Below are 8,925 nucleotides of genomic sequence, written 5' to 3'. Positions count from 1 at the left end.
ACCCACAAGTCATGTCACCCGGTTGCAAAGGGGTCTAGAAGTCCCATTCATCTCTACCGAGGAGACGAGGCAGGGTAACACTATGAGGCCTTTACAAAGTTCCACTAGCTTTAGAAAACCCGCTACAGTTTCTAGGAAGAGCAATGCATGAATCCCCCGTCTGAACGCCATCACAGCAAAATCAACCCGGGAACCTCCCTACACGCCGACTCCCCTACTGCCCTTGCCCCTTTCGGGTAAGGTAGTCCTCCACTAGCTTTCCTAATTAGTCAGGCAAGGGCGTCCCATTCCACCCTTGTGGTGGCACGTGTTTCTTAAGTTAAGCTCGATGTTCCAATTAACATAATGGTCTTATCATGAACAGAAATAGAACAATAATTAAAACAACAATATAATTGGAACATGATCATAATGTAATATTATTCCCAAAATCAGGTAGAGCAATAGCAAAGCTACCCAAAAGTTCTTTGGTAAACAAGGTGTAAAGATAACCAAACTAGGGTGACCTATTGGGTCCCATCAAAATTAAGCCTATGCATATCACATTGATTAATAGAGAACATTATTGGGTAAATGAAAGTGATCAAGGGCACAACTTTCCTGAGACTTGAGATTCCAGGTACCAACTTGCTCTTCAGATGAGTCGTAACCTCGCGCTAGTTGTAGCAATACAAACAAACAGTGTATAGGCAAAATTAACACCACATCAAACATAAGAACAAATTGCGTAATAATAATCTACGCGTCGTAACGAGATCGTGGGCTCGAGACTCACTAAATTCGGAGCTACAGTTTAAAAATACGATTTTCTAAAGGTTTAGGAGTTGGTACAAAAGAATTCAAGTGCATAATTTTAATTTATGTTTCATAGCAAAATAAAGTTACCAAGGGATAAACAATATTAGTATAGATTTAATGCAACTGGAATGGACAATTTGGAGTTAAAACGATTTAAATATGAATTAAACAAGTTTTAGGAATTATTTTTAAACTAAAAATCATTTTCCTTATTAATTTTAACCATTTTATTAACCTTCGGACTGTGTGAAAGAAAAATGTGCCCTTGGGCTATTTCTATATTGTTTTGGTGATTAGATGCACAACACACTAAGTGAGAACTAACAAATGTTAAGAAAAGGTATATCTAGATGGATCAAGAATAAAGGTAAGTTCTAGACACTTAGTCAATTGTTTTATGTGCTAAACATGCTTGTCTAAGTGATAGGAACTCAATGAAGTCAAATGGAGAAAGAATGGAGGAAAAAGCACTTGGTGTGCTGTTGGCTGGTGCACAGGACAGTGAATAGTAACTGTCCGGTGCATATGATAGTGAATAGTAACTGTCCGGTGCACATGACAGTGAATAGTAACATGTTCGGTGCACAGGACAATGAATAGTGACATGTCCGGTACACAGGATAGAGAATAGTAACCTGTCTGGTGCACACGATAGTGAATAGTAGTATGTCCGTGCACAGAACAGTGAATAGTAGCTTGTCCGGTGCACAAGACAATGAATAGTAATATGTCCGGTGCACCAATAGCTAGCTCTTCTAGAGAAGGAAACTATCAATTAGATTCGATACTGTTCACTGTCCGGTGGCGCACTGGACAGTCCAGTGCACCAGCAGACAAGGAAGGCTGGGAGCTTCCAAATGAAGCTCCAACGGCTCCTAGGTCCCTTGTGGCTATAAAAGGGACCCCTAGGCACATGAAGCAGCACACCAAGCCTCCATTGAACATCCTAAGATGCCTAGACTCCGCAAGCACGCATCCAGATCATTGTGTTTGAGATTTGAGCACTTGTTGAGTTGTGAACTCGTTGCGCTGTGTTTGTGTGCTCGTTTCTTGACTTGTGTGTATCACTGTTCTGACTCTAGCTCTTGCATGTGTTTCTATTCCCTCCCTTATTCTTGTGGTTTTCATTGTGATCAATATTGTAAGGGTGAGAGGCTCCAACTTGTGGAGATCCTCACAAAGGGAACATCTGCTATAAGGAAGAAAAGTGTGGTATTTAAGTGGATCATTTGATCGCTTGAAAGGGGTTGAGTGCAACCCTCGTCCATTGAGACGCCACAACGTGGAAGTAGGCAAGTGTTCTACTTGGCCAAACCACAGGATAAAATCGTTGTATCATCTGTTGTTATTCGTGTGCGATTCTCTCTGCTTCTACTCAATTGATAATTGCTCTAAGTTTAATACTCACCTTGTGAAGAGCAATTAAGTGAAGAAGTCATCTCTTTCTCTCTAGACACAGCACCTTGGTTTTGATTCCACTAACATTTCATAAACCAAGTTTGTGCCATTTAGTGTTGATTTTTACAGGATCACCTATTCACCCCCCCCTCTAGGTGCTAACAATTGGTATCAGAGTCGTACTCTTCATTTAGGGACAAACCGCCCGAAGAGATGGGTCCTAAAGGTAAGGGGATGGTGATCAACGACAAGGAGAAGGAGACCCTCTACGTCGACGAGCCAAAAGGCGACAAGCCCACTGACTCAGGCTCAAGTCACAAGAAGAGGGATGGGAAGAAGAAGAGGCGCATAAAGAAGATCATCTACTACGACAACGATGCCTCCTCCTCTTCACCAAGGGACGACGACGAAGACTCTTCGCCGAAAAAGAAAATGGTTAATCAAAACTATTCTTTTGATTATTCTCGCATCCCTTATAATTCGAATGCCCATTTACTATCTATTCCACTTGGAAAACCCCCACACTTTTATGGAGAGGACTATTCATTTTGGAGTCATAAAATGCGTAGTCACTTATTTTCTCTCCATCCTAGTATTTGGGAAATTGTTGAAAATGGAATGCATTTCGATAGCACTGATAATCCTGTATTTATTAATGAGCAAATACATAAAAATGCCCAAGCTACTACTGATTTGCTAGCATCTCTATGCAGGGATGAATACAACAAAGTGAGCAGCTTGAACAATGCCAAGCAAATATGGGATACCCTCAAGATCTCTCACGAGGGTAATGATGCCACCATGATTACCAAGAAGGAACTAGTGGAAGGCGAGCTGGGGAGGTTCACTATGATAAGGGGAGAGGAGCCAACTCAAACTTACAAACAGGCTCAAGACCCTAGTCAACAAGATTCGAAGCTATGGGAGAACAAGAAGGACGGATCATGACGTCGTCCGACTCATGCTAAGGTCTTTTACCGTTATTGATCCTCATCTTGGGAATCTTATCCATGAGAATCCCAGATACACCAAGATGATGCCCGAGGAAATTCTCAGAAATTTTGTAAGCAGGCGCATGATGGTGAAGGAAGCAAGATACGTGGGCGTTGATGCAAACGGACCGCTTCCTCTCTACGAGCCGCAGCCCGTTGCTCTCAAAGCAACGAGTAGCAAGGAGGTGCTACCTAGCAAGGTAGCACAAGTGGAGGCTGCCGGACTCAACGAGGATGAAATGACGCTTATAATCAAGCGTTTCAAGACTGCTTTAAAAGGACGCAAGGAATATCCCAACAAGAGCAAGTCTAAGGGAAAGCGCTCCTGCTTCAAGTGCGGTAAGTCTGGTCATTTTCTAGCACAATGTCCAGATAATGACAATGACCAGGCACAAGAAAAGAAAGGGAAGAAGGAAAGGAAGTAGAACTATTGAAAGGCAAAGGGCAAGGCGCACATTGGAAAAGAATGGGACTCCGACTGTTCTTCATCCGACTCCGATGATGAAGGACTAGCTGCCTCACCCTTCAACAAGTCCTTCCTCTTCCACAACGAATGCCACACGTGCCTTATGGCTAAGGAAAAGAAGGTACGTACACGAGATACACCTAAATACACTTATTCTAGTGAAGAGGAATCTTCTGACGATGAAGTGGATTATAGTGATCTATTTAAAGGATTAGATAGATCTAAGGTACATAAAATAAATGAATTGATTGATGCTCTTAATGAAAAAGATAGGCCTCTAGAAAAGCAAGAAGATATTCTTTATGAGGAACATGATAAATTCATTAATGTTCAAAAATATCTTGCTATAGAAATTAAGAAAAATGAACTATTGACTTCTGAGTTGTCTGCTTGCAGTGACTCTATCTCTAAGCTTAAGAATTTAAATGTTGATTTAAATGCTAAGTTAGAAGAAGTAAATTTTGCTAGTTCATCTGTAGAGCATGTTGTTATCTGCAATAGGTGCAAAGATTTTAACATTGATGCTTGTAATGAACATGCCTCTACTATTCTTAAATTAAATAATGATGTTGCAAGTCTTAATGCTCAACTTAAGACTTGCAAGGATAATTATGAGAAACTAAAATTTGCCAGGGATGCCTACACCATGGTAGACACCCCTCTATTAAGGATGGACTTGGTTTCCAAAAGGAGACCAAGAAATTAACAAGCCAAAGGACTTCCGGTGTCAACAAGGAGAAAGGGAAGGCTCCTATGGCTAGTAGCTCTTATTCTTCACATGACCAAAAGAACCATGCTTATCTTTATGCTCATGTCAAGAATATTTCCAGTGTTGCTCATCATGATAGGTGTTATAATCATGTTGTTTCTCCTGTATGTCATGATGCTGCATTTAGTTCTCATGCCATGTTTGCATCTAGCTCTTCATATGCTCATGGTAGGAATAGACCTAGGCGCCATCATGTTGCTTCTCATGCGCCTAGGAAGACATTAACTGGACCAACTACTCTTTATCAAACATGTAATGCTTCATTTGTACTGTGATGCAAAGATGATAAAGTAGCTGCTAGAAGGTTGGGATCTAAGTGCAAGAGAGACAAAACTTGTATTTGGGTTCCAAAGTCTGTTGTGACTAACCTTGTAGGACCCAACAAGAGTTGGGTACCTAAAACCCAAGCTTAATTACATTGCAGGTTTATGCATCCAGGGGCTCAAGCTGGATTATTGATAGCGGATGCACAAACCATATGACGGAGGAGAAGAAAATGTTCACCTCCTACATCAAGAACAGGGATTCCCAAGACACTATCATATTTGGAGATGGGAACCAAGGCAAGGTCAAGGGCTTAGGCAAAATAGCCATCACAACCGAGCATTGGATTTCAAATGTGTTTCTAGTAGAATCGCTAGGATACAATTTGTTGTCTATAAGCCAATTATGTCATTTGGGTTATAATTGTTTATTTACAAATATTAATGTATCTGTCTTGAGAAGAAGTGATGGTTCATTACCTTTCAAGGGTGTATTAGACGACAAGCTCTACTTAGTTGATTTCTCAAAAGAGAATTGTAACACCCCTGGTGTTACTGTCACTAAAACTTGAGCATAACATCATAAGCATTGACATTCCATATGTTTGTTACACCTAGAGTGCATTCACTAGGCAAAAATTTCAAACAAGTTGTGTTGATATGACATTTTGTGAATCAAACCCTAGAGTAGAATACTCCACCCTGGATTGGGTTTAATAGAGCAAATAAGGCCTAAACAAGAGAAAACTTCAAAATTCAATTGAAGCAATCATAAAGTGTCACCATGGATGAATTTAAGTCGGATCCAAACCCTAAGAGTGCAAGAAACCCTAATTGGAACTTTGGAAAACCCTAAACCTAAACCCTAGGGGGCTAAGTGCAAAATCAGTGCACTTTTGGACTAAAGTGCAAAAACTATGGAAGTAAGGTATCTTAAGTCATATGGTTCACAATCATGAAGATTTGCAAGCTAAACCCTGAATTTTGGACCTATTTGCAAAATGACCCTATTTGAGTTCTAAAGCTAAGTCTGAAATTCAGTGTTTTGAGCTCATCCTTGTGACCTTGTAACTTCCAAACAAGAAGGATTTTGACCTAGATCACCACATCAACATTGTAGACCTATCAAAGGAGAATAACTTTGCTTAAGAGAGTAAGCATGGTTGTTATGAAGAAATTGGAGAAAAATGCACCCAAAGTTGGGCTGTCAGGCTGTTTGGTGTCTGAATTTCAGACTAACAGTGCAACTGCAAGAAATTTGGGCACGGATTCAAGTATGATCGAGCAAGAATTTGCCTAGGGTTGCTATACCAAGATTATAGCTGGATCCTAGAGCTATAACTTTGCTAAAGAGTGACAATCATGTTACTACATAAAATTGAGAGAAATTCGCCCTAATCATAGACTGACACACTGACTGAATGGGCTTCACCATGGTATAGTGATCTGAAATGGATCAGGCCACCAGCTCAGTTTTTTTCGCCGCTGACAATCTCCGTCGTGATTCACACCGTCGTTGTGATTCGTGTTTGCGGGTAAGATCAAGATGGATTGAAATTTTGGCACTGGATTAGTTCGGGCGCAGGCACAGATAAGGTTCACCGTACCCCCTTGCTCATCGATCACTCGGTTAGATTCTCACCGCCGTTGAGCCATCACTGTCGTCCGCCGCGTGTCCAAACGCTTTACCACGTCGCAGCTAACCGTGCTACGCATATCCGGTGATCGCCGGAGGTGCCGCCATGGTAAAAGCCACGTTGTGCGGCCACCAATGACTCACCCAGTTCATACCGATCACAATCCGCCGCTCGAATTCGCTGTGCTCGCGATCAATCAGTATAAATTGAAACCACCGTGAGCTCCATAGGGTAGTCAAGTACCCAGCCACCAAGAATCACCCTCAATCGTTCACCAGGGAGCTCCAATTCCGGATTTCCCCCAAACCGGGTTTCCGCCACCGTGAAAACGACCTCGTCGTGGCCAGCGTGATATAGGTCAGCTCATCCTCTATGCTCTCTCGTTTGAGTACTTTCATGAACCCGTGATGCTCATTGACCCACCCAATTGAACTAGACCGTCACCAATCGCCGGGAACGTGTGCATCTGTCCGCATGGTCCACGATCACTACGGCCAGAGCAAACCAAGTAGCCTTTGGTGAAATTATGTTGGGGGAAATGCGCGGGCGGGGTCCGATTCGGTGTCTGCCACTCGGAAGCACCAGTATTTTCTCCCTCCGGCCAGTCTAGCTCGTCGGAGCTCGGCTCCCTGTGCGGTTCACCGTCGAGGATCTCGGCGTGTAAAGAAAAGAAAGGCGGAGGGCTTAAGTGTAAAGGGTCAACGACACAGGGAATAGTAGCTAGGACTCTTAGTGGAATATTTAAACCGCCACGGCCTTTCTTGCAAAGCTTGCAGTGCGGGCGTGGGCGCGTCCCTGTTTCTGTGCAGGCTGGGCCGCTTGGGCTGCTTTCGGCCCAGTACTGTTCACAGCTTTTCTTTTTCTTTTTCTACCAGAACTAAAACAATTTTAGAAAATTGTAAAAAAATGGTAAAAATGTCAAACCAATTTTGCTAGATTCCTAATTTTCCATAGGATTTAATAAAAATCGTTTCATGATTTTTAGATCAAATAGGGAAGTTTCGAGTATTTAAAATTGCCTAAAACATTGTTTCTGGATTTTTAGAAAATCAATAATAATTCCAAAAATCCCCAAACTTTTTATATGAACTCTAAACATTATTTAGAAGCTTTGGATAGAATTTGGTATGATTTGGACCTTGCTTGATACTTAGAACCCAAAACCCTACCCCGTGCCCTTTGAATTCCTTTACTAACTCCGGAAACCCTAAGTTCTCGGAGATCCGTGAAGGAAAATTGTATTCAAGACTTTAGATAATAAACTTTTATTATCTTTGCACTCTCATGAGAATTACATGAGCATTCATTATTATACTTGGCTATATATAGCAAACGAAGAAGAAGTTGAAGTAGAAGAAGAGAAGACTCCACCACCACCACCTGAGGAACATCAGGCAGGCGCTGTTTTTATTTTGACATTTGCGGGTCCAAGCCTGAATCACCTGTAAACCAAGGCAAGCCCCGGTGCATTTGCCACCTCCTTGATGCTTTTAAAATCTTTCTCACTTGCTTGATGCATTAGGTGATAGGAGTTGAGTGCTAAAACAATTCCTGCATTACCTTCCTTGAATTTGATTACCTTCCTTGAATCCCTGTTTTACAAAAGGTTTTTCCTATGCTTAGTCTTGCTCTAGCAAAACAAAATGTTTTGTTTTTACAAAAAGATGATGTGGCAAAGTGGGATGGATGTTTTTGAAAATAAAACTTGATGGTGGATCCATCATGGCCGTGATGGGTTCAACATCGGAAAACATGTACCTCTGCCAGGTACCAAAGTTTGGGTTTGAAATAATTAAGTTGAGACCGGGCGGGTGACTTGCACGAGAAAGGAGTCTCGGTGTAGTGTCTCCGTCTGAGTCGATTAAGGACCGTGCCGATGTAGGCTTGATGACCGAGGACCCTTTAACTGGTCAAATGCCTCGTCATGGGTAAGCTTTGCCTCGGGCAGACTAATACCAGAATAAGATAACACGCAATGGGCGTGGAGAGATGGCGAGAGTAGCGTGTACCCTCCGTGGCAAGAGGCTGGACGGTGGTGTATCTGTGCTTTCAGTTGGCATGAACCTGATCTGGTCTTAAGAACCCCGGTGGTGAGGTTACATATGCAAGGGTTAAGTGCTACATATGTCGTGTGATTGGAGATCCTCAACTGAGTATAATCGATTCGGATCGCCATACCTTCACAGTTATGAAGACTTGGTCATTGACTTATACGTAGAAATCCAGTAAAGATGAAGGGTTGTTAAGAAATCAGCTAGTGCAGGTCAAGTGTTTGAACTAGGGTAGAAAGAACTCTAGTTGCAGGTAATCGTACTTAACTTGACAAATTAAAATTGGATTTTTAAGGATCCACTTTAGTAAGCATTTCTGCAAACAGAGTCATTGATTATTGATAAGCCTTACCTTGACTCCCTTAAAGCCAGCATATCCTTGAGAGTCTTTTACTTTGTCGGGTAAGTCTTGCGAAAGTACACTTCGTACTCAGGGCTTTGTCCCATGTTGTTTTAGGTGAAGAAGCGACAAACTTTTGTTGCTTCTGTTCTAAGGTGGTACCCAAAGATGAACACCAAGACTAGAGTTGCGGGAGGGAAGGCCCTCCATT

This window comes from Zea mays, chromosome 8 (assembly GCF_902167145.1).
Source record: "Zea mays cultivar B73 chromosome 8, Zm-B73-REFERENCE-NAM-5.0, whole genome shotgun sequence".
NCBI classification, from domain to species: Eukaryota; Viridiplantae; Streptophyta; class Magnoliopsida; order Poales; family Poaceae; genus Zea; species Zea mays.
This window is presented reverse-complemented; position numbering follows the sequence as displayed.